We start from the raw sequence: 27,108 nt of genomic DNA on the forward strand, positions 1-27,108 counted from the left end.
AAGTACTGACTGCTCTTCTCAGGTGAGTTCACTAAAACTGCAAAAGGCCCTTAAAATCTGAACTCTGGATATTCTTTTCCCCAGAAAAGCATTGCTCTGAAGAATAACCCATTTGACTGAGATGCAATCTGGAGTGTTGCCATTCACCACAGCAGTAATTCTTGATATGACTAGCAACCAGTGAAACTGAGAGAGGTCCCTCTGACTGCTGAGCACCATGTACTAACTCTCAGCAAGCTGAGCTCCACGCTTACATTCAAATACTCTCTACTAACACAGAGTACCCATAAAAAACTCAGCAATCAGAAACACTGTTATCACATGGTATAAAAAATAGGCTCTCATACATGTTTAAGCTTCCAGCTTGCTTGCTCAGTTATCAACCACTCGGTCAAATTCTCTGTCAAACACAAGCAAGGGCTTTCCCCGTGAAGCCCATGTGGTCTGTGCATAAATACCTAGACTAAAGAGAACAAAGTTTTGATTCCTGTAGACAAACACTGAAAATTTTCATGATGACACTGAACATTTTTAAGCTCCTGAAAAATCTAACCTATGCTTGTGTGTTCCTTCAAAGAAACAGATCCAATACCAGAACATGGTACTGGCTGTAATAGTTAATTGTATATGTAGCTATACAGCAAAAGTAGTAACAGACATAAACCAAACATATTTACCACCCTGTTGTTTCAGAATTGTCCACAGATTACTTTAATATTAAAGGCATGGATCTGTACTGATGTATCTCCCCACTGTAAAATGGAGCTGGCAACTCTATCACTCTTTATCGTGGCCTGGGGAAATGATGCATTTGTGTGCAATTATCAGTTTTCCATAGCCTTTCACTGTCTGCAGATTTCTTGTTGTAGTGATGGCGATGTTACTGGGATGGTTAACTTCTTTCCCCTCAAAAACAGATAAAAGCTGAAATGACAGAGTTTCTGGCAAGAGAATTTCTGGCAAAGGAAGCAAAGTAGGAAGTACAGCTCCTGATATAAACCAGCCCACTCTGTCTCGTCTGAGAGAAGGCTTGCTGCCTGGGTATTTCTCAAATCTCTTTGCTGGATGAAAAATTGCCAGGGTATAAAACATCTGAAGCTTTTCTGTTATGAGAATTATGTGCTTTACAGATCATGATAAATCCTGACTAAAATATGAAAGCGTCAGTGTTTCAAACAGTTCCTTTCCTTCAGTGAGGTTACAATTACAGTGCAATGAGTGGACTTGGATTACAGGATCCTTTTTCACTCAGACTGAAAATTTATGTATATATTGCATAAGCAGTGTTCAAGCACCAAACAAAAATGATGAGACACACCTCCCTGAAGGAGGAATCCCTTAAGAATTTGCCTTGCATTATTCCCACCACCTTTCTTTCTGCCTCCTTCCTTCCTCCTGCCAGTCATCATCTGTGCAAGGAAAATAATGCCAGGTTATTCAATGGCCTTGTTATCACAACGGTAAGTTGGAAAGTTGAGAAATGGGGTTTGTATGGACTTGTGGTGACAAGTGTAATCTTGCAGTGAAAATGCACCCCTTCGGCTGGGAAGTTCAGCTGGAGTCACTAAGGAAATACAAAATAGAGGCAGGAACATGGAGTTTTAAAAAGGGCACTGGCAGCCTAGTACTGTGACTGGAAACAAGAAACAACCACCCATACTGCTCCCCCAGCTCAAATGGAAAGCTAACTGGGACATGGTCCAAGTGTAGTACGAGAAGTCACACTGTACTTCTCCCTTGGCCTTGATCTCTGTCACCAATGCTAATGGTGAATTCTACATTTTATCACTCACTCTTCCTTTCAGTGATTGCTCCTTCCATCTTTTAGTTATTTGTTTAGATTTTCAGTACATAAAAATCCTGGCATTGCCATTATGGGCTCTGAGCCATCTGAGCAATCTTCTTAAAATACACTAACACATCATCCATATGGTTATCCAATATGTAACTATTTACTTTCCAGGATAATAACAGAGAGGTAACAAAAACTGTTAGAAGCTTCACAAAACTCCATGAGACATTGTCATCCTAATTAGGAGTCTATGATTTTCACTGGATAGTTATAAACATCAGTCTGCATGATCCCTTTTTTGAACATATTTTCATTGTAAGTCTCCCTTAAACAAGACCGAAAGATCAGACGAGTGGCGATCCTTAGGAGCTATCTCTTTGAGATCACTGTTGTGTGCACCCCAGCAGAGTCTGATACCATGCAGTTCACTATGTTCTGGAAGAAATCCACTTCAGAGACAGCATTTAGCAAGGCTGGAAAGACTATGTGAAAGCTAGGAGGAGAGATACCAAGGAAATTCCTTTCCAGACATGATCTTCTTCCATAATAGTTCATAACTGTTACATGATCTTCAACACAGGTTCCAAGATACGGTTAGAGGACCCAATCAAGGTATAAATTCTTCATTTTTCTTGTAAGCTGTAATTGGTACTACTTCTTTTATAGTCAATTTACATGGAAAATTCTCTTGCCCCTTCCAGAGATTCACCGTTTCCCTAGAAGAAAATGACACTTGGATGAGAGTTCACTTTGCTGAGACAGTTACCACGTGTACTCTCTTCACAGCACGCGCAACACTGTCTGAGGGCAAAGTTGCTTATCACAATTTTCTAAATGTACTTCAGGTGGTAACTGATGCTTTGAAAGTACCTGCGTTGATCTGTGGCTACTTTATACACTGTAGCTTGTGAGTTAACATTTTATACTGGAGGTTGGTTGTGCTGCCCAGTATACCAGACACAATTCAGTGGATGGATTAGTGGTTATTGAACTTGTGGAAGGAATCAATGAGCTCTTAGGCCTGCGTGCGTAAAGCAAGATGGGAGCTTTTCTCACATACTTCAAAGATCTACAGTTCTTAGGTCTCTTGGGATAGTTGCAAATGGTGTCTCCTTTTATCAGAAGTGACGAGAGCCCAGAAAGGACAAGGAGGAGCAGGAAGAAGGAAAACCATGCCACCCCTTGCCCTGGCCAGCAGAACTGGCAAGCTTCAGGATGGGAGCAGAACATATTCATTGCAGCAATACAGCAGTACAATCTCTCCTTTGGTATTCACACAACTTGAAGGGCCTCTCCTTGGGGCAATACAGTTTCTTTCGGCGACCAATACAGAAATAGTAGAGGCCAGACTTTAAACTTCAAGTGGAAGTTGTAGTTTTGTAGATCAAAAACTAGAAGAAACACTATTTAATCAAACCAGTTTGAACCCCTGTGATTACATCCGGGTATTTTTCTTAGGACAGCCTTTCTGTTTGTGTGAGATACCACCACAGGTCTCATGCTGCTTTAAGGTTTCAGGCCCTGCCTTGGTAACCTTGGTTAATAGGAGCTTTTCCATTAAACTCAATGGCAGCAAGAATATTTTGTATGTTGTTTGCCTGAGTATCGTAGGTATAAGCCAAGTCAATATACTGAAATTGCCATCAGTGAGCCCCCTGCAGCTCTGAAAGTGCAGGGATTAGTGTCCATTAGCACACTTTTCTCTAAAGTACAAGAAACTACAATTAGCATAAATTTCTTGACTAAAACTGAAGGTGGAAATGAAGACTACTGAAATGGAGTCTACTGAAAGAGCTTACAGGTAACAGTGAAATACTCATCATAATAAACAGATAAACTCAGAATTTCACACTAGAGGAAGAGGATGTGCCTTGTTTTGACCAATGGAAACTGCATTCAAGACCAAATTCAGCCTACAAAAGGTACTCAATAGACTTTTGTCTCTTCAACTAAAAAGGAAACTTAAAAGAAGCAGTAACCTAAATCCAGTTATACCATATGCAACGCAATTCATTTAGCATCTAATTTAAGTGTGACTGCATTACAAAACTTCACAGAAACAAATGTTTGCTTTAAGATCACAATACAAACACAACTGCAGATTATCTTAGCAGTCACAGCACTTCTAACTGTTCAAAATAACTTTGGTAGGAGTATCTATAAATTGTGTCCGGTTACAAGAAAAGGAAAACTACTTACTTGTTTCATTATCTTTGTAAACCAGAATGATCTGCTGTTCCAATGAACGCAGATAACAGGAAAAAAGGATGCCTTTATTTTACCAACAGAAGTCCAACTCCATTAAGAGCAGCCAGATTGATTATATTATTGTGTCACACGCGAAAGGAGACTATTTCACAGAACAAAAACATAGGAATCTTTGCCACGGAGTTTACAACTTAGTAACGCACCGGGTGCATTAGAACAGAAGTAACAAGGTCAAAGAAATCACCAATCCTCTTTGCTTCCTGTTGCCATACACCTTTCCTCTCTTTTTGTGTTTATTATTTTGTAAGTCAGACTGTTAAAGCTATGGGTTCCCAACAGGACCTCAGCTTCAGGGGCTGAGTGCAACTGAGAGCCTGTGTGATCATGCATATGCGTATTTTGTACAAAAATAAACTCTGTACTTGGTTCGCATTTCATCTGTCAGTTGGCCAGGTTGGTTATCTACTCTGCTGGGAAGAATGAGCATCCTTTTTGCCATAAAGCCTTACCTTTCCCCTTCTCCATTCCCATCTACTATTCTTGTAGGGAAGTGGCAACTATTAATAACTTAACTTTTGTTTTGGTTAAGACCTACACAAAATATCTGTGTCTCAAAACCTGAAACTGGCCCACATTCTGGGTATTTTAGCTCTGGGAAGGGGACAACAGCCATACAACTATCCCTACATTTTTCAATTTCTACAAAAATAAACTATTTCTAGATTAAACACATGTAGACTAGTTCTGTTTGTAAGCCTCCTGTAATTATACTTGGCTGTAGCTACAACAATATAAAATAAATGGATGCCATTCTGTATCTTTACACATACTTTATCAAGTTCCTGTCACTGAAGCATCCTTCACTCCTCCTTTTTAATATTTCATAAATTTGTTTGCTTGAAGCCCTATCTTTCCCTAAAACCAAGTAAATAAATAAAGCATTATTGGTGGGGTTTTTCTGAGAACTGCTTCTGAATTTCCCTCACTTTCAGACTGCACAGCAAGACCTGTCTTGGGTTTCCCTGCCTCTTTCCTTAAAGCCATGACAGAGAGCCCAAGATTGCACATCAATAGCTTTTACTATACATTTTTTCTCTTTGAACAAAGAATCACCTTAACATCTGAAAAGTAAAATTTCACCTTTCCCTTTTATTTTCACATGCATTATTTAAACATGCTGTTCTGAATTCTACAATTAGGGTATTCCTGGGTAGCTACAATCAACAACGTCTTTATAGTCTGATACAGCAGGAAATGTGGGCTATCCAGGATAGTTTCACACATTTGTTTGCTCTATAGTAGCCTCAATTTAAATATGATAATCTAATTTAGTAAAAAATGAACTGAAATCAGATTTATTGCAAAAACTTCTAAAATTTAATTTTCAGACTAGCAATCAATGCTTATTCACTTTCCATCTTATCCCTGCCTCCCCTATTTGCAGATGCTTAAGTGACATTAAATTAAAGCATTGCACAAATTTTAAAAATTGTAGGAAAATAACCATCTGTACTTAATTCAGGAACAGAAAGGTCCACAAAAATCACTCTCTATAAGCATTTTTCTTAACAGAAAGAATAAAAAAAATGCAAAAATTCTCAGAGTAGAAGTAATATATATATATATACACACACACACATATATATTTGTGGCATTCTGTCTTTCAAATCATTTTGAAATGTAAGATGACAGAAATGAAGAGAGATCTCACTATCATCTCACCAAAAACCTTACTGAATTTCTGAGATATGACTGTTAGGATTAAATATTAAAACATCTTCAAAGAACTACGTTGAGACACACAGTAATAAAGCCCATTATTATTCACAGACATAAACAGTATCAAACTATTATCTGCTTAGTATTATACTTCGCTCCATTATATTTCCCCTAAATCTATGCAAAACAAAAACACAATCTTGTAAACAGCAATAATTACAAGAGAAGGAAACAAAAAATAAAGAAATCTTAAACTTACATTGATGTGTTATTATAGGTCCTGCAGAGCAAGTAGCCCTAAGGGTACATTTTAGTTTTTTTATCCATGCTCCGTTCTTGTTGCTGATGTGACCACTTAGGCACATGGTCAAGTTGCAATCAGCTTCTCTCTTAGTGATGTATGAGAGCTGTGCTGATTTATCTAGTCCTTCTGCAGCAGATTAGCACTAATGTTTCTGCTCTGCATCCTACCTTTCTTTAGCAGTAGACTCTGCATTATCATTGGCAATCCAAATTAAAGAGCCAGTGAACGTAGCACAATTTTTTTTTTCATTCTGAAACCATTGCAAAGCAGGTAAGTCGCACACAAATACCATGTTTTTATCCACTGAGCCTCTTTTTTAATATCTTTGGCAAGAACAGTAGTCAGAGATAGAGAAGAATGGTTTCAATAAGTCTGCTATAGTCTTTTAGTGATTTATTCTGTTAAAGGAATATTCTCCTATGCAGATGGCCCTAGGCAAGAGACGGCTGTAATACACCAACATTTCAGCCAAAACCATGGGATTTTCACTTTGGAACACAAAGGTATTATAAGCACACAGTGAAATTCTAGTTTATCCCAAAGAAGTGGACAATGTGAAATTAATTAATGCAAACAGGGCTTATGAAAAAAAGCAACTTAAGTACCTTATATGTTAAAGGTACTTAACATATAAACTCATTTGGTTAAAAATTATTTCAGTGCCTTACAGTATATGTGTTCATTATGAATTCTTTCTTTTCTCCTTAGGACTGACATATTTTACACTGTGGGATTGTTGAATTCAGCTAGTAAAAGTATTACAAAGAACCTGACTGAACCTTGTTGTTACTATTTTGACTTTCCAGTAAACAAGTAGTATTTTAGCAGCAAATTGCAATTGTTAATTTATGATCTTTTCAATTCAAGACACCATGAGCTATGGCTGTTTAAATTTTCATTAGGACTTTGAAAAATATTTAGGAAAAAATGGATGTCTTAGACCATCTAGTCTTGAAAATGTGAACATTCTGACAAGTCTGCTCACTGTCAAAACGACTCACATCGCTGCCGTTCCTAGCTGCTACTCTTTCGGATCATAGAAGATTAAGTATTCCTCTCTGTTTTTAAGAAACGAATGCCATACCTAAATATTAAACAAGAAATATGTGCTGCTTAAACTTTAGTAATATTTGAATAGCAGAAAAATTTCAGCTACTCATAAAGACCTATTCTCTGTTTATTATTAGCATTCATTTTAGATAAACATTACATGGAGTGTCTTTACCTTAAACAGGAAACCAGGAAAGAAAGAAGGAAATGGAATTAACTCATTACTCTATTATAAACCCTAAAACAGAGAGGTTATTTTTGTTCTAATCTGAAAGTCTACTCCAGCAAAATGTGGTGACATCCATTTCAAAATGCTTTCTGGATTTTACATATACTTATTTTTACACCTGCCACAGGAGCACAGTAACCTAAGAATGCTCATTAGCACAGAATTGTGACAAAGGCTGTTTTAGATCTAGGTGCAGGACTGCACATGACTTCTTCCAACTTCCCCAGCTTTCCTCCTCTTTTTGTGTGTTGATAAGGAATGAAACGGGTGAATGCAGAAGGGCGCCCAGCAGCCAGAGTGAGAATCTCCCAAGAAATGGTACCTGAAAAAAAAAAGTTTCAAAGCATCCCCAATGCTGAGCTGCCAGCAGCTGGTTAAACAGGAACACTGAGGAGCTCACATACCTTCAACCTCATGCCCTCCCAGCCTCCACACAGCTCCTTGCAAATCCTGAGTAAGCATCTTATGATTTTGAATTTCAGAAGTCTGTCTGGATGATAGGTGCCTACCACCACACATTCGGAGTACTGAAAGTCTGTATTTCAAGCAAGGTGGAGCCAGGGTGCTGCGTCTCCATCTGCCTTTGAATCCTCCTCAGGACCAGACTCACCCAAAGAGCAGTAATTCTACCTTCAGTTGCCTTCTCTGGGTAATGAGATTCCAATTCCCAACTCTCAGGCCTCAGGACAGTGTCCTAAAGAAACAGCTCTACTGCATCAGCAGTGCTCCAACCCACACCCCTTCTGTGGAGAAACGCACTACAATACCAAAAAAAAATAATTCAAGATTCACTACATGAGAGAGGGGACAGAATGGTGCTGACCTTCCCAACAGGCTTCCACCAACAAAAAGGAGTGTAACATGGATGTCCTCATGGTTTATGAAAGGTGTCTTTGCTGTACTAGGAGAAAGGTACATTAGCCAAAATACTGAAATCTAGTGTAGAAACAGCACTGGAGCTGCTATTGCAAGCACACACAGAAGATTACTCTAAAAAAAATAAAAATTCAACTCCGCTTTAAACATACCATTCTTTTGCCCCCCAACTCCCATTAGAAGTTGTTTTGGAACCTCCTTGCTCTGACGGTTAGAAAGAAACTTCTAATGTACACTCTCAAGCTGCAATAGTACCCACCTGCTCCTGAGCAGCACTGTTCTTTAACAGTTTATTACCCCTGAATGCTGATCTTATGTATTTATAGAGAGCAATCATATTTACTATCAGCTTTCACAACAACAGACTAACCAAGACATGCTCTATTAGTCTTACATAAAATACACACTCCATCTCCCTTACCATGGTAGTCCTCCTCTGCACCTATCCCAGTCCCAGTTAATCTCTTCTAAACAGGGGTGAGCAGAACCACATATACCATGTTACCACAGGATTTATTTTAGTAGACCAAACAAACCGTGGTTTTAACACATGGTTGCAATAAAATTTAAACCTCCTACAATCTCATCTCCAGCAGCTAAAAACTACAACGGCTTTATCTGTGATGGAATTCTGACATATACCAACTGGGACGTGTTAATACATACTTTCTCTGCTATACTACATGAAGCCATGAAGTAAGAATCAACAACAATCTGCACTGACTGATGTCAAGCAAAAATACGAATCTAACATTACTGCTGGCCCACTTGCTTAACTCCCAATTGTGTCCTGAAACAACACGTTGGTTTGATCACATAATTTCCAGTTCTCTCAACAAAGTTGGTTCCAAATCTGTTCAGCAGGGAAGAGAAAGAATAGCCATCGTATCACTGCCACTAAAAAGCATCATCTGTCCTTCCTAAGCCCCAGTGGTTTGCTTAAGTATTACACACAAGCTATGCAAATGACACGCTAATACTTCAAACATGCAGAGGGATTATATGTATTTCTACAGGAAATCACTCAAGGCAATTGAGAGTGTAAAGTCTAACAAATTATCATCTGTAATTGAAAACATGCAAGTAACCTTTAATTAAACATGACTTCTCTACTGAAAAAAATCCACATTAAAATCTTACTAAGAGGGAAGATAGCTAATTGGGGGAAAAAAGAAACGAACCAAACAACGTTTTGTAAAGAGAGTGTTGCTCAGGAAAAATAATATTAAAATGCAGACTTTTAAATGTATTTCTAATTTATTCCTGATTTCAAGCCCGCTTCAATTTCAAGCAAATAAATACATGCAGGTGAAAAAAAATGCAGGTTCTCAAAACCACAGATAAGACATCAGGGGGCTTACTTATGCAAGTATCTGATTTGTTTAAGATGTCAAATATTAGATTGAGACAGGCAGGAAAGATTTTGGAGGTTAAATGATCAATAAGATTACTGTCTGGGGGCCATCTAAAACCTATCAAAAACTACATAAAAGACAAAAAATCCCAGAATTTTTAAGCCATAGTCAGAGTGCCATCACAGAAAGGGCACCCAACTACTTGTGCTGATGCTCCAAGAAAGCATATAGTCAAGGGCAACTCTTCATAGAAGTTAAGAGTCTGTGTGTTCAACTGTTGCATATGATATATCTGGATGTTTACAGCTTGTGCGACCATTCAACAATCACCAAAAAGCTTTCAGGAAACAAATATATACTGTTTTCTCACTTTACATATGGAGAAAACAAGAGGGTAAAATTAAATGCCTTGAAGAAAATTGCAAAAAGACTTATGGTCTTCATGAGACAGGTTTATATGACCTGTTTTTTTTACAGCTAGAAATTAGAACAGGTGCATAGCAAAGCTGGCACATCTTAGGCTTTCCATAGAGAAGAACACAGGAATTTACTGGTAGTTTGTCTAATCAGTGATAGCCCATTCCTCCCATGGAACACTGCCATGACATGGAAAATTAAGGGAATATACTACCAGTTTTCAAAAGGCCAACTCAGAGCTTGCCCTACATTTTAACCTTGGTCAGCAAATTATGCTAGGGATAATAAAATTTGTGACAGCAAAAGCTCTTTTACAATTGTCCCTTATACAAGTGCTTCCTTAGGCTAACTATACCACACAAAAAATCTGTTTTCCTAACCTAACACTATAACATTTTCCCCACAACCCTGCCAGCAAAATTTTAGTATAGACCTGGCTTTAGTGAATAGAAGACCAAATAATCAATAATGTTTAGGGAAAATAAATCAGTAGGAACACTTTAACCCCAGGTACCCAGTTTACATTTCAAGGCTCTCTCTGCAAGAAAAACAGCAGGGGAAAACAACAAAAACTCTCTGCAAGAAAAACAGGGGCCTTTCTTTCAAAACAAAAGTTGAGACAGGATTTGAAATACGGAGATCCCTAAAAATCAGGGGAGTCCACCAGCTGCAAACTGCACAGGCCACAACGTGGGGCTCCGCAAGCAGCAAGGATCAACTGAAAACAAAACAGGAAAGACTATATATGTGCTGCGCCATGGACTACAGAACCCACTTGCCAAACAACACTGTACTGAGAATCCCTGGACAAAGCTGAATAGGCAGAAAGCACAAGACTACATTTTATCCTTCTAAGCAGTAATAATCGGCCTCGTGTTTTTCCTTAGAACAACAGTGTTACAATGAAGATGAATTTCTCTTTTCTCAAAATGGCCCTGTACATCTGCTTGCATTTTAGTGGCAGTGTTGTGAAATGTCCTTTCCACTTCCCACATCAGATCAGACTACAGGTTAAAAACAAAATAAAAGATGACAGTTATAAACTGTCTTACTGCACAGCAAATAACAATCCAAGTGTTTCATCCCTTGCTTTCCCTTAATGAAATTTCGGCATGCTGAATGTATCATTCAACGTATATTTAATAACCAAGAGAGCTAAACTTAGCCTTCAAACCCAGCCAGATGAAATAGCTTCCTCCATGGAGAACAGGGCATCTGCCCAATGGACAGATATGGCCTCACAAAAAATTGCTAAACTTCAGAAAGCCCATGTGTAAAGACTACTGTAAGACACATTTTAGATCACACTTAGAAAAAACATTAGAGGAGCTCAAAACCCAACTTGGGTGGAGAGAACTGGGAAAAATTGTTTTGGCAAATGTAAACAGGATCGCTAGGTAAAGAGGTAGCATTACATATAGTGAATGTGGGATGGGTTTCTTATCCAGAGATCAATGCCACGAGCTGTTCATTAGATATTGTAACTTTCTCCACCTGCAATGAAGTTTGGAATGAGTAAATCTAGAAATGCTGAGTACACTGTTTCTTTTCAGCAGCGGATCCTGCTCACATTTTTCTTTGCTTTTAACAAAGCCTTTGGATTTGATTGTGAAAACTCATGATACTTAGTGCATTTTTTTCACTTTTCTGAGCAGGAAAGCTTTCTTAAGTTTCTGGTTCCTAGCATCACCCCCTAATCTCAATCAGTAAGACTTGTATAAGGCAGTTCTCTCAAAGGAGCGTATTGCAAAAGGTAAAGGCAATGCACTAGTAAAAAGCCAAGAGTCAAAAAAGGAGGTGGACCTGGTACTAAAGTGTTATTGAAAAATGAGCAATGGTTGTTTACCATTACTGCATTTTGGAAATCAAAGCCACTGTGAAAACATAAATGAGTAATTGTCAGAAGGTCAACAAGTTTGTTGAGTGGGCACAGAAACAAGAGTTACTTGTTTCAGCCATGCCAAAGGGATGAGCACAACATTAATAAAACTTCTTATGAGCAATGTCGTTCTGAAAACAGAATGAAGTTGCTTTGCATATTTTCACTTGAATATTTACAGAAATCCTGCATAGAAGGGGACTACTAGTCACTGAAATCAACTGTACATACTTTGACTGTTGCAGCTTCTCCAAATATAGTGTCTAATTATTATACTTCTGCTTTATCTTCCTGACCTTGATTAGCTGCTACAAAGCAGTCAGCCAGACAATTTTTGACTGAAGAACAAAATGTGACATGAAGCAAAAAGCTGGAGGTGAGTTTGGCGTCACTCCTTCTTCCTCACGCTTTCTTGCGACACGGGCACAAAGGGATACTCCAAAAACACGAGAACACATCCGCAACATGTGGAAATAAATCATCATATTGCAGAGTAACCAACAGTATTCACTCAGACAAGAGACCATTCAGCATTTATGGTTCTTATTTATTTAATGATGTATATATTGATAGAGGGGCAAATGTAGCGGAACAATAATCATGATAAGAGGGAATTGTGAGGCAGTGCCAACAAAAATCTTAATTTGCTTTAATTTAAATGTTAGCAGATGTGACAAAGAATAACGGAACGCAGGTTGCACTGGTTTATGCTGTGGTGAATTTTGTCCTAGGACAGCTAGGAATAACTAAGGAGAGGAATGAAAACACGTGAGTAAGAGAGAAAAAAAAATTGGAATTATATATTCCTGTCAGTACCTTGTTTTCTAATATACTTTTCCTTCTTTCATTTGAGAGTGAATTTTCACAATTGATTCTGTAAACCTTTACAATACCAGAACTGCAGTAATTTTCCACTATTTGACATCCACTGCACATGGATGGCGTAATTTACACCACCACTAACCGCTTTAGTTCAGACCAGGCTGTATCTAGCACCATGCACTAAGGTACCTTACAATTAATAAAAAACCAAAAATACTTGGAAATTACTTTTCAAGAGTGAAGCAGTAAACATTACTGCAGTTAGATCAGAGAGCCCTCACACATAGTTAACAGAAACAAATTTGTAAAGCAGTAAAACTGATTTAGCCAAAGTTGGAGAATTTACATTTGGGTTGCTGTTGTTTTTTTTTTCTTTTGGTCACGCAAGTAGTGGACGAAAGGAATGCAGTAGCTGTCACGTTACTTGGATATCAGTAAAATATTTAAGTAAAACATATTAAGCTCATCTTAAAAAAAACTGAAAATGCCTTGGGTAGAAGCACTGTCATGAAAATTAACAATTGGCTAAATGACTGCAAATAAAAGATAATGAAACATGGCAACACGTAAGAAGGAGATGTCTAAGGAAGTACTGAAGCACTGGGTCCTAATTTTTTTATTTATTCATAATCTCAAAGCAAGAATATACAACTTGATAATACATTATGAAAACACTAGGCAAGGAGAAGATAAAAACACTGGTCAAAAAATAAATATAATACATAAGTCTCTAGGGAATTAGCAATGCTGAGAAAAAGATCCATTTGGAAAAATTCAATGGAGACATCATTTATGTAGAGCTAGCGAGTGAGCAAAGTCTAGGAAGTAATAATCCTGAATATAGTTGGAGTATACAGCATACCTCCCACTGACATCATTTCTAGCTCTGAATAGAAAGTTTAACTACAGTAACAGTCTTCCTTAATACAATAGCAAAATGCTGTTATCTCAACAGTTATCAAATTCTGGCATGTAAAACTGATAGTAAACACCAGATAAGGTATGTTCCAGATATACATGAAAGACAGGGTCATATAATTTTGTGGTCCAGAGAGCTCATACAAAGCAGCATGATGGCATTTCAGGAAAATTAAGAACAGTTATGTGATTATTTTTTTTAAAGTTATGACAAAACATAGACATGACCACAGTGTGCAAATAGTGAAGGATATAAATACTGAGGACGGAGAGAAATCATCCAAGGGGCATGAAAGATGTACAGACAAGAACCAAAGAATGAACTCTGAAAACAAGTTTTGAAGGGGAAATCAGGATAAATTTATTAGTAGCATGTGATGCACTTGGCTGTGGAATGTTTCTCCAACAGCAGCACCCATTCACAAGCCATTTGGCATGGAGACTTAAAATGTGCAAAGAGAAAACTTTAGAGAGCGTACAATATGGACCAACAGCTCTCCAGAGCGGAGATGGAGAGAGTGAATGGAATGAGAGAAATAGAAATACAGATCTCTAAATTAAATAAAGACATTATTTTAGTTCCAAAAGAAGGGACAGAACCAGTCGTGCTCTTGAAGAATGATGAGGAGGAAGCATGATGAGTTTTTATTTATGCAGTATGCTATGCTGTTACACTCCATTTTTACAATATACAGTTCATCGAGGGCTCTTCTACAAGCTTCTCTGAAATAGCAGGTATTGGTCACAGCAAAACACAGAAGACATAGTATGTCAAACCTTTTGCCCCACACACAGCAAATGCTACTGTCCATTATTGCAATAAAATTAGTGTAATTGGGCAGGTTTGGCTTAAGAATATCGTGCCTTTCTACATACTATTAACAAGACCAGTAATGCAGCACATGCCCTGCTTAAAGTTTGAAAATTAAACTAGTAATATTAAGAGATTTTCTTTGCTATAGTATCAAAACTTCCGTATATGTTTCTATTTATTTTCATCATGCTGAGCAATCCGATTTTGGGGACAGTCACATGGGCATCTCTTATAGCAAATTCTACTCACACAAAGCAAGCCATTCAAAAATGTTCATTTAAAAAGAACACATCTAACATAAAGATAGCATTCATTATTAACAGCTTTCAAAGTAGGAGATGCTTCTGTATAAAGCTCTTTAGCATATTAAATTAATAATTTTCATTTGTACATGTGGCAACAGCATTATCAGATAATGAAGATATGCACATGTAGATTGAAATAAAGAAGAGCAAGTTTTAGCAGTAAGGTTATACTTAAAAGGAAAAATCGGCAGATATGTTAGTTGGCTGGGAAAGAAGAAAAATGCTAAAGCTTTGCATTAGCTGGGTACACGGAAGAATAGTCACAGTCAAGAATCTATTTCTTTCTAGACATTTTATATTATTTTACATATACATACACCATATTCTGCCATTGTTCTCCCTCAGGGGAGTAGGCAGATATAAAGTACCTCTCCAACTCTCTGCAAAAGCTACTTGCAACAGAACAACATGACAAGGGTCATTTTTTGTGGGTCTACTGTTTTGTCACACATTAAAAAGCATAAAATTCATAGTAGTAGTATGAATTATTTTGTTAAATAAGGAGGGAAAACATAACTCCTGGTCTGCTTCTGGATATCACAACCACTCATTACATTTTACTCAATACAGATCAACTCCATTCTTACCCAAAGACATTGTCCAGTTAATGGATACCAGGAAAGGTAATTCCCCTACCATTCTGTAATGATACTTGGATTAACAGTATGGATGCCCATGTAAAATCAATCCCTTCGAGAATTCTTATGGTAGTACAATCTGTGTTCCTACCACTGCTAGGGCTTGAAGCATTTCCAGGATTTCCTGCGCCTCACACCTCTACACAATTTTAGAGTCCAAAGTTGACAACAACCCATTCAAGCATCAGTACTTGTGGGCTAACTGGCAGCATGCATCATTTTCTGAAGTCCTAGTAAGTCATTCTTCGGAAAGGTTAAAAGGAAGAAAAATCCACACTCTGTTGTTAAAACAGGAGAAGCCTGTCTCGGAATAAAATGACACAAAGTACATTTTGTATATGAGATCAGATGGAATTAACACCCTCTATAAGGCAACTCCATATGGCAGATGTATGTAAATACATCAGACAGAAACAACCTGCAAACATGAGAGTTTTGATGCAACTTCTCTTGTAATCTCAAAGCATATTACCTTTCAACCACACCACAGCAACAGCATAGGTAAAAGCCCCAGCTATTACATGCTCAGATTGAAGTGTAGCTCTTCTTTAATAAAGCATTATGTAAAATGGGTCCTTTCTCAGTAATAAATCTGCTACTCCATCGGTGTATTCAGACATACCTGCTTAATTGTCTACACTTCTACTACATTTCATTGCTTTAGCTCTGCAGAGCAAATGTACTAAAAAATACTAAGTGATGGCATAATTCTCACCGACTTCAACAGGGCAAGAATTATTTCCTAACTGCTTGGTGATCCCTGGTTATCTAATAGGATCAAAACGTCAGAGAAACCTAAGGAGAAATAACCAATGAACTCTTAAGCAGAGATCAACATTAAAAGCTAGCAGGAGCAAAAGTGACAAATGCAGAAAGAGAAACCATATTCATAAATCTGTGGAAGAGACGCGTACCAGAAAACTGCCTGAGAAATTATGGCAGAAAGAAAAAAGGCCTTTGAAAAATGTTTCGTGCTTCTAGAGAGGATACAGGCTTGAAGGGTATTGGCAGAAAGAAAGAAGAGAGAAAATAAGCCTGTACTGAGCTTTTAATCTTTCCTTAATTGTACTGCGTCTCCAGCATTATCCCCAGAGAGAATTACGCATAAAAGCCTAAGGAACTCGAACAAGTTCCCTTATAACTCAGTCTTTTCAGAACAGCGTGATTTCTTTGAAGGACTCAGTTTCTCAAAGACCAGGTCATACAAAAATCCTATTGTAATGCGTATTTTTATTATGCTAAAACAAAACGATGATATTGTACCTGTTTCCACTAACCTGTACTGAGGAATGTCTGCAGAGGGTTTTGTGGAAATTAACAGAACAAAGTTTGTTTGTCTATTTTGGAAAATTAAGTTGTTAATACTCCAAGAAAATAGTTTGCATTTGTAGTCAGAAAAGATACTTCTCAAAGGTCAAGAGAGAGGTGGAATGCAAAATTAAATAGAAATTACTCAGGGAACGGTCAGAAGTTGAAATGTAAGCAAGCTGAATTATATCAATAAGTACTTGCACGATGGCAAGGTTTAATTTTACATGTTGATTTTTTTAGCACCCTCATACAAGCCTACCTTAGAGCTAAGTACAGCATCTAGAAGGACAAGAGTATTTTAGCAATGTAGTTTAAAATAAACACAAGTTCAGTCAGAAGATATTTAGTGTGTAAACTTTTATTTGTGAGTTTCAGTTTTCTTTTAACTTCTTCATTTGTGATTTAACTGAGAAACTATTTTAAGCAGAGTTCAGAGGAAATACACACTAATGGTCTTACCTAATCAGGCATGAGATGAACGATAAAGAAATTGAGCCTTAAGCATCACACCAGACTGATGGCATGAATCCACAAATTCTGATAAACCACAGATTTCAACAGCTTGTAACAGAAATATTAGATGAAAACACAAATTCTATGAAAATCCACTTCATTAGAGTATGAAAATAGAGGGAGTGCATGCCGTAGAAGGCCACCACATCTTATTATGTGCTGTTCTTGAATATTTGTGGCATAAACAACCACTCACCAAAAGAAAAAAAATTATCCATGAACAGGTGGTTCCATAAATTCCCTTGAGAATTAAACATTACAGAGGGCCTGCAGGACCCCCGGGGCATGTTTCAGGCCTGATATTTTCACATCGCTGGTGAACAGATTTCTAGGAATTTTGTAGCTCACTGAACGAATGGAATTAGAACAAAACCCACTAACCCTGAGAACTGTAAGTGTTGGAGTTCCACTACTCAGATTGAAACAAGGACTGATTCAAGAGCAAGCACATGATTACTTGGAGCTTTTTAAATCTCTTTCTCCTCTTAATATCTGGGACTTGCCATAACCAGCATAGATGACAGGCTGGGCCCCGCGATTCTTATTCTTTGCCACAGGAAAGATATTCCATATTCAAGTCTTAGACTTTTATATCTTCATTTTTAAGCGTACCTCTGGGATGCCTGGAGTTTGTAAGGCTTCGATACAATTTACCTCAGTACAAGTATTGGGTCGACCATTTTGCTAAGCACCCCTGAACTGGTAAGCCACAAAATCATTTTGAGTGATTCCAACCTCATGCTCTCACGTTGCATCAGCTACGTCAGTGGATAGAAACTGTTACAGAAGGGAAGAGAGTAAAGAGGATTTAAACCTAGTGCCAACTGCTTGTGCTGCATATTACACAAGGAGAAAGAAGCAATTAGTAATTATCTGGGTTGAAATCCCACAATGCTCATTGACTTCAATAAGGTAGGGTTTCACCATGGATGAAAAGAGGGGAGGAACCAGTCTAAGGGAAGGGGCAAACACTGAACCTTACAGCTCTGATTATGACCAGAAAAAGACATCTATCAGAACTGTGCTAGCTAAGGCAAGGAAAGGGCACTGTCTTTTTGAGCCCATTTATTAATCCATAAACCTAATTGATTGATAATGTCTGGGGTTTAGCTTGTTTTGAGTTTTATGGTTTTGAATGCTCATTTAAGGCTAATGCCTGCTTAAGGAAGGAGGAATTCACATTCCACTAAATAGGACTTGTAAGTTTCATTTTTCTTGCTACATGAAAGTGAACACTTTTACAGTATTTTTACAAAATGTTTTATAAACTAAACAAGACTGTCAGAATAAAAAATAATAATATAATGCAATAGCTTTGCTTTCGGTTTGTATTAATCTGCATAAGATCTTCCACTGCCACAGATCTTATTGTCAAAGATCTCTAATTTTTTTTTTAATGCCAGCAGGTTTAAGCTAATGGATTTTTAAAATGTCAATATTAAAACATCTCCATTGATCTAATAAATGGCATCCCATTATTTGCCTGACCCATTATATAGTACAAGCAGAAAGCACCCATTCGAATGCAGCATGCAAGCACACATTCTGTAGGAATGCCTTGGAGGAACACAAAACCATACCCATTGCTGTAAAGCGACAAAAACCAATTGCTAAAAGGAAGCTTCTAGGGGCTTGCTATTTTTCTCAAGAACCTGGAGAAACCAGCAATAATAGATTAACCTTTTGCGTATGGAAGAAAAAGCATGACTCATCTGAAAAGAAACCAAAGATTGAGATGGTAACACTGACTAGAAGATCAGAAAGGGTCAACCTCCAAAATAATCTCATCCACATATGACCCCATGGTTGACCATAGCTGATCACTTTGGCATCCATTCTAAGGCAGGAAAGGACACTGCCAAACCCAAATGCAGTTATACCCAAAGCTCCAGGCAATCTGACACAGAAGTTTGACAAGGTAAATAGGAATTTCATGTAGTAATACATATTAGACAGAGAGCAGATCATATGCACGTACATATCTACAAAAACATTAATGCTGTGTTACGCATTTTTTTCTCCCTGTGACAGATGAGCATGAGAGACAGATTTGATAGTTACAATATATGTTTGGGAAAAAAAGACAGAAAATATTTTATAAGCTTCAAATCTTACGATTCTTCTGAAAGACATTTTTACCTAATAAAAATGAACTAACAAAAGTCCAGAAGTTTGCTCCCTGAAGTAAGATTTATAGGCTCCCAGTTGTGTTTTGCAATATATGTTTTTGCCATTTAGCACATCATGCTTAGAGATACCACATTTAATAATACAATCTGCTGAGGATGAAAAGCATTTTCTTTGCTAATAAAAAAGCTGGTTATAGAAAGTGCAAGTTTGGCAGTAAAGCTTCAAAGAAAAATAGCAGCCTCAAAAACATCTGCAGACTTTAAGTGTACACATTTCAGTTTGTCAGATGTTCTTCTGTAATTTAAATATTTTAGGAGTTAATCAAAATAATTTCTTTTTTTGAAAATCGGATGAATTCCAATTTTTCAACTTTACCTCCAACCATGCTAAAATATGAGAAAACCAATAAAGAAGTTACTTAACAGGGAGACTGACATGCTCGCTGGATGTTTCTAGTTCTTTTTATCCAAGAAGGAACCTCAAATAAGTCAAGCTTTCTGCAATATAATTTAAGACTCTTTGAAGTGCTAATAAACATATAAACATTTACAAGGGCTGTAAACAGGAATTACTATATTTTTGCACAGTGTCTGGCATAATAGGATTCAACAGGGGCTTCAAGCTGATGGGCATTACTTACAGTGATACAGAATTACACCTAAGAGAAATAACATGCTGCTATAGTTTAAGAGAAATCAGGTCTACAAAGCTTTATTCCACCTCTGCATGGTGATCAGTGACACAGTCACAAAATGTTGCTATTGAAATAGATGCAGAAGAGACGGGGAGACTGATGTACAAACCGATTGTAGGGATGACATACAAGACCATGCAGCGGGAAAGTTTGTTGCAGAGGGACGTGAGGAAGAATCAGGCCTTTCCAATCAGCCTGAGATTTTTCAATCTTTTCAGTTGCTTAAGAGGTGTCTGAAATGCTTGTGTCTGTTACCTTAAACCAAGGATATCAATAAAGAAAGGGAAACTTCCAAAGTTAAAACTAACTGGATCCCTTGATCTTCTGCAGAGATTCTGCCTCATTGACAATACTGAAGATCATACATAGTGGCACAGCAAATTACCTGAAACAGACTGGACAATTATTGATTATGAACTTTTCAGCCATAATGCCATTAATTAGAAAAGAACACATCATAGCAAGACTCTGTCAAAAGACTTGCAGGCTTCCATCGGTACATATCACACCAAGAGAAAAGCTGCATTGCTGAAATGAAAAATCTAGTTCCCAGATATGTTTCTCCACTGCCAATGGCCAGGAAGGTCACCTGAGGGGATACACTGTCATAAACAGTATTCACAAAATCTGCATTCGTTTTTTAAAACGTGAAGTGGTTAATACACCCGAATGAAAGCAGCTGTCACCGTGTTGCTACGCTGACAAACATGGCTTGTTCTGATGTAAGTGTGGCTACTGAGGATAGAATGCTGTGCCATACTCGTCTAAGTCTGCTGTACCAGACAGAGCATCACGCGTTAAAATTAGAAATGTTTGACAAAGCAAAACAAGAGGAAAAAACCCTAAAAGCATGTTACAAGGATGGTCAAAACCAATATAACTGCAGCACTAAAGGGCAGACTCTGCTCCAACTTAGGTCCATGTGTATCAAAGCAATTGTATTGTATTCACTTGAAATATGCTCAATTCACCCAGCAAAACTGGGCGTGCAATCTGGCAATTCTTGGTATAATAACAATTTTGGAATCTTTCCCTGCTACTCGCTTGCTTTATCAGTATTAACACAGAAGGTATGAAGGTGGGTTGTTAGTTACTTTCAAAGCTTTCCTCACGTCTTGCCAGTTCTGTGTTTACTGTCATATTCTAAAGCTGGGTAGAGGAGGAGGACTTTTTATATTCCTCCTTCTTCCATGTGTTACTCTAGGAAAAAAATCTCCTGCTTGCCTATCATCACTTCATTTTTCATTGTCTGTCACACTAGCTCTCTTTCTTTGCATACAAATTTGAATTGGTCATCAGCTGAAGATTTGCAGATGGCATAAGGCAACAGATTCCACACACTTCGGTCCTTCCACGCCTTCCTTCTGTGTTGTATTCTGTATCTGATAACATGGAAAAATTCTTCCTTATTCTGACAAGACGGCTATTTGAGAGGTTGGTGAACACAGTATTCCAGCTACCTTGCAAATGCAGGCTACTACAATTCGATCACTTTTACATTTCTCAAATAAAACCCCATTAGAGAGACAAATCATCAAGGTAGAATTTGAGCAGTCAATGGAGAGTGTGACACAAAGCAGGTAAAGACAGCTGAGCGTTCCATGACCACCTTTTTATACTTTGGTGGGTCTCCAAGCACTTCACTATTTTAAATCACATGGTCATCCGTCCTGCAAAGCTAAATATTCTGTATTTTATTAACTGTAGTTTTATACCTCTACTATGTTCACCTATGGGAAATCAGTAAATCAGGGCAAAGACTTCTGCCACTGATTACTGGGCAATAAACTGGCAGAGTAGTATACCATAAATCAAGTTGATAGTTTAGGGGCTGGACATGAATCCGATTTTTTGTTTGATTCCCCCCTCCCAATATTTCATTTCTCAGATCAAATTTAATCTCTCACTTAAACGAATTGGAAAGAATTTCTGGTATGGAATACTCATCCGTGAAAAGGTGCATTAGAAAGTACTGACATTTACATGAGATTCCTAACACTCCTTAAACACTCTGAGGTGTTCAGGAATCTACCAGAGAAAGAAGCAAGAACATTCTCAAGTAACAACATAACGTATATTTTTCAGCAGCCTCAGGCAAGGAAAAGGCTGCCTCCCTGAAATGTTGCCTACTATGTTATACTGCGAGACACCTACATGAGATTTAGTAACACACTTTGATAAAGTACTTATAGCATGGCCAGATGGATAAATCAAATTAAAATCCTTACATGTTAATTTTCATTAATGTATTTTTACAGTGCCTTTGTAATTCCTACTGCCATAATCCTGACACATAAAACAAGGCATAAGATTATGTTATACCTTTATATAAGGGATATGATTAGATACACCTTAAAAAGACAAACTGATACTACATGGAAATGCACGGAGAGCTGTGGTCTCAATTCTGATGAACTTAAGCCTTATTCAGAAATCTCACTGAACAGTGCTACAATGTTTAAGTCAGCATGCCATTTCATACACATATTTCCTACACAGCATTCCATTGAAACTGTACGGAAAATTTCTTCTTTTCTGACAGAGGATCTGGTTTTAAACTAGATCATTAAAAACAAGCATTCACAGTATTCAGAAAACAAAGACGGTAAGAAAGCTGCTTCTCCCAAAGCTATTTTTTCAGAGCGGTGAAGTCTGCTCAGGGCTTATGAATTATCATCAGATGGGCAAAAGCAGGAAGCAAGCTACACTACTGTTCATCAGACTACAAGATGTGTAAGTGCTGTTGAATAGGAATAAAAAAAATTAAAATATTCATTCTGACCTTATAGGGGGCCAAGTTTCCCTCTCTCCAAAGTTACTGCATACCGAAGCGATAGCTGTTCTTCATTTACTCAAGATCAAATGTTTCTCAAGGCATGTTCAGTAACTTCCAACATAATCTTATTCCACACAAAAGGAAATTGGTTATTTGTATGTTATCCAAGGAAGGCTGAGTAATTCACTGTGGTAGGAAAGACCTCTAAAAATAAGTCACCTCTCAGCAGATTCACTCCCTTCCTGTCTGGGTTTGAATCTGTTTGCAACTGCATGAAAGGACAAAGCTTGAGGATGAACTACAGAGAACTTCTGTAATGATAACACTGCTCAAATACATTCATTTCACTCCTACTCTGTTTAAAAGAATCCAACTATTAGGGGTGGAGCAAGCCAGTGACCCAACAGGATGTGCATGACCAGAGCTCCTCGTGCGTAGCCTTCTGCTTTCATGTTTATTTTTGGATGTATTTTCCTTTGTGCTTTGAAACAGGTTTTTGCGCACAGTAGCTAGCACCACACTAACTCATTGACACTAAAGAGGGAAAGCAAGTTCTTATCCACACAGAGTACCTCTTCCTACAGATCCATACAGCACCTTGGAAGTCTACAGTATTGTAACTTTTTCCATGTTTGTTAGTGCTCCTCAGAGATGAAAGCCAGGGATAATGGGTGCACAAAGGCACGTCACCAGTGATTCCCGTAACCTCCCAGAGCTTTTTCATCAGGGAACAGTGTTCAGCTGTGTGAGAACCTAACCAGAGATTTCATCACCTCCAATCTGCTATAGCAGCCGTTGATAGAAACAAGTCTCTGAGGATGAGTAAGCTTAGAAGTCCAACAGATGTTCCCAAGCAGGATGCTATTTCAAGAGATATAGTTGTTAGAGAAAAAACTAGGCCATTTTAATTGGTAATTGTCGCTACCAGGACAATATCATTTGTTTTGACCAGTATTCCCTGACTGTTAAAAATGAAGGTCATAGAAAAAGGGTTGAATGTATATGTGGTTGTGTATATTACAGAAGGCATCTTATTATATTTTTGATAAAGAATATCCTGTCTTTTATTTAATGAGTATTTAATGGTTTAGTGGGACTTGGCAGTGCTAGGTTTATGGTTGGACTCAATGATATTAAAGGTCTTTCCCAACCTAAATGATTCTGTGATTCTAAAGTTATAAAATTGACAGAAGATTAGTGATAAAAAAGAAAAAAGTCTGTTTATAAGCAGCAATCTCTTTCAGGTACAGACTCAATTGTAATTGTACTCAAAGAAATTAATACACTTTGATATATATTGTGCATTAAATATGTTAATATGCCACATTTGGTCTGTGAAACTTTCCATCAATACAATTGTTTCTTAGAGCAATACAGCTAATACAGGAAAATTTACTTTTCAAATTAAACAAAACTCAGAAAAATCTGTATATTCATAATATGAAGTTATAGAGATTCTGAAAATTCTTTCTAAACTTAGAAATATCTAAACCAGATAGGTATTATATCTTTATCACTCTTAAAATCTAGTTTCAGGGTTTATACTAAAAGTTTCATAAGCGGTATAAATGGATATTTATTTGTCTTTCAAAGAACTGCATACATTTGTGGTAAAAAAAAACATTTGTTGCAAATGTGAATTTCATTACCAGTAGGTTTCAGTGTTAACAAATTTTAAGTAAAAAAGAAGATAGTTCATAGCTCTTAGTCATATGATTTCAGATTAGTGGCACAATAAATTAAGGTCAATATTGAATCAATTTATACTGGTTCATTTTCCAAGTTTATATTCACAACCTAAAAATAAAAAGAATATTAAAAACTGTAGTCTTGAATTTCCATGCTCTGTATGCCAAAAATCTTTAAGCAGCTAACAGATATTTCATTTGTTCTTTCCCTCTGAAGAGGGAAAAAGGAAAATTTCCCCAAAAGTAAATTTCATGGGAAAACAAACAAGCAAACAAAAAACTTTGTTTGCAAAAAATATATTTTTTGCACTTCTGTTATTAAAAATCCCACATTCATAAAAGCTGTAACATTTTTAAGAATTCCAATCCTAGAGTTTATTTAGGTTGTTCTTAACCTTTCTTAACCTACATTATTTTGGAATTATCCAGCTTTTTTTTTTTTTTTTTTTTTTTTAAACGGAGAAACTACTTCTTTCTGGAATTAAATTCTCATAATCTGAAGAGCTGAAATTTGTATGCACCAGATTTTAGATTTCACCATATCTGGACTGTAATGACACTCATTGTTGCCTTTTCCCATTTTTACCGTGGTACCACTGATAATAAATATCTGTGATCCATTCGTGACTTTGTGTGGGTTTTCATTAAAAACAAATAAAAAAAGTTATCTGAATGGCACGCCACTGTATCAATAACCATTTCCCCACATGGGCTTTGTCACAGCAAAGATATGTGAATCTTGGGATAAGGCAGACAGAACAACACACCATCCATAACATAACAAAAAGGTTCCCTGAAGAAAAGTAATTACTTTTGTTCACATAACAATAACAATATACTATTGCTACTATTGCTAGTATATTTTTGGGGAATTTTATTAAATTATTTTCTGTCTGTTTTGAACATTCTGTTTGTCATACCTTAGCTGCAGTTTAATATTGCCTTGAAAAAAATGAACAACTTAATTCCACCTCAGACTAAACAGCAAAGCTATATTTCATGGCATAATTTCCCACTAACTAAAAGCACAGGGATAGCCTCCTTGAAAGAAAGCACACCAAAATACATGAAAAGTTCACTATAAAACTGCACAAAACAAAGGTGAACTGTGGTCTGTGACTGACACCTGCAGCATCTATGACATGCTCTAGTGCACAGTTTCATGAAATCTGCAACATACAAAATGTGTGCTAAGGCTCCCTGTGATAGCTCCCAATACTTTCAACAGACGTGACCTTTTGCAAAAGCATCTACCATCAAAAAACTCCTCAAAATCAGCAAAATTGTTAGAAATAACATTGGATTAGTGATTAAAGAGCAAATGGCATCAGCATTTTTGTTTTAAAACAACTCTATGATTTAAGGTTCAAAATTTTTAAGAAGGGAACTTAACCTCCACTCCTCCAATATTTCTGATATGAAATCAACATATAGCATATGTTAAAACAGATGAGACCGCTGGCATATTTAAACTTTTAATGCCAGGGTCTAAAACTACAACGCAGCTCCTGTAGAGGAAAAAGCATGAACTGCAGGAAAATATTGCACTGTGAATTTCTTAAAATTTGCTATGAGACTTTACTAGCATTTTCTTTTAGCTGTAGACATTGCCAAAAAAAGTGTACATATTATGGCTATGCAATTCAAAGAATGACTGTCAGAGCACTGAATGGCAAGCATGTTTCATTCACATATTTCATGCCTTGGTCATGCTGCACCATTAACTATGCTCAAGATAACATATTTGTAGACAGGTGATATTAGTTCTGTTTCCTAGGTCAGTGGAGCTAGTTGTGGATTTGATTTTCTTTCTGATAGCCTTACTTTAGTATTGCATTAGGACGATTATTTGGAGTATAATACTGCTGTCTCAGGAAAAGAGAAAACCAAAAACAATCCACCTGTCTGCACTTAGCAGAGAAGCTGAACTAAAATGCTACAACCAGCACCTATCTCTTAAATACAGTTAGTGTCCCTAGATCTGCAACTTTAGGACACTGTCACACCATCCAACAGCTCTCTACATAACACCTAAATTTGTACAGTCACCATTTAGAACAAGCTGGTGCTACAAACTGGCAATAGTGTAGGCCAGGGCAACAGGATGCCCTCCAATTCCCAGAACACTTTTCAAAATCAAGTGTAATGCTTACAAAAATGCAAACTGATTGAATTTCAGTAAGTTAGCACAGTAACATGTTAATGAAGTCTTCTCAGCATGGATACCAAAGTACACAGAGATTATAGAATGAAGAATCTCAGCAGTACGTTCTCCACAAAGGAAAGTTTTAAGGCAATTCACATGTAATCAGCAACTTAATTTTTAAGTGATCTTGATCCCTCTGCAAATTCTAAACCCCTTACAGCTGGTGACGGGACAGGAGTAAAGGAGAATAATTTAAAATATCAGCATATATTAAGGATAGACTCTCCTCATAAATGCTGGCAATAAAAGCAAGTTTAAGTCTACGAAAGCAACACCTGCAGTATACAAATAAATTCCACCAGAAATTTCACCGAAGTTACTTCATTAAAAGAAGCCCACAAGAAAGAAATACAGGAGTGTGTAATCATGAAAAATATGAAGCACTAAGAAGAACTAAAAACACTTTCTTTTTTGTCCAAACTAATTTAAAAGAATTATTATTTTGCTTACGGTATAAATGTGCT

The 27,108-nt window shown here is 37.2% G+C and overlaps 1 protein-coding gene across 6 annotated transcripts in view; it reads right to left on the bottom strand.

Annotated features, from left to right (window-relative positions):
* Positions 1 to 27,108, bottom strand: part of RAPGEF4 (Rap guanine nucleotide exchange factor 4) — a 163,290-nt gene that overhangs the window by 113,473 nt on the left and 22,709 nt on the right. For 2 of the 6 annotated variants that reach the window (XM_074594115.1, XM_074594114.1), the window contains exon 1: positions 5,979 to 6,102. The exons of the other annotated variants lie outside the window; for them this stretch is intronic. The gene's annotated coding sequence lies outside the window, so the exon portion shown is untranslated. Of the gene's footprint in view, positions 1 to 5,978; positions 6,103 to 27,108 lie in introns of those variants that run through there. 6 annotated transcript variants of the gene reach the window in all.

The sequence above is a fragment of the Larus michahellis genome, chromosome 7 (genome assembly GCF_964199755.1).
Source record: "Larus michahellis chromosome 7, bLarMic1.1, whole genome shotgun sequence".
In the NCBI taxonomy this organism is placed as follows: domain Eukaryota; kingdom Metazoa; phylum Chordata; class Aves; order Charadriiformes; family Laridae; genus Larus; species Larus michahellis.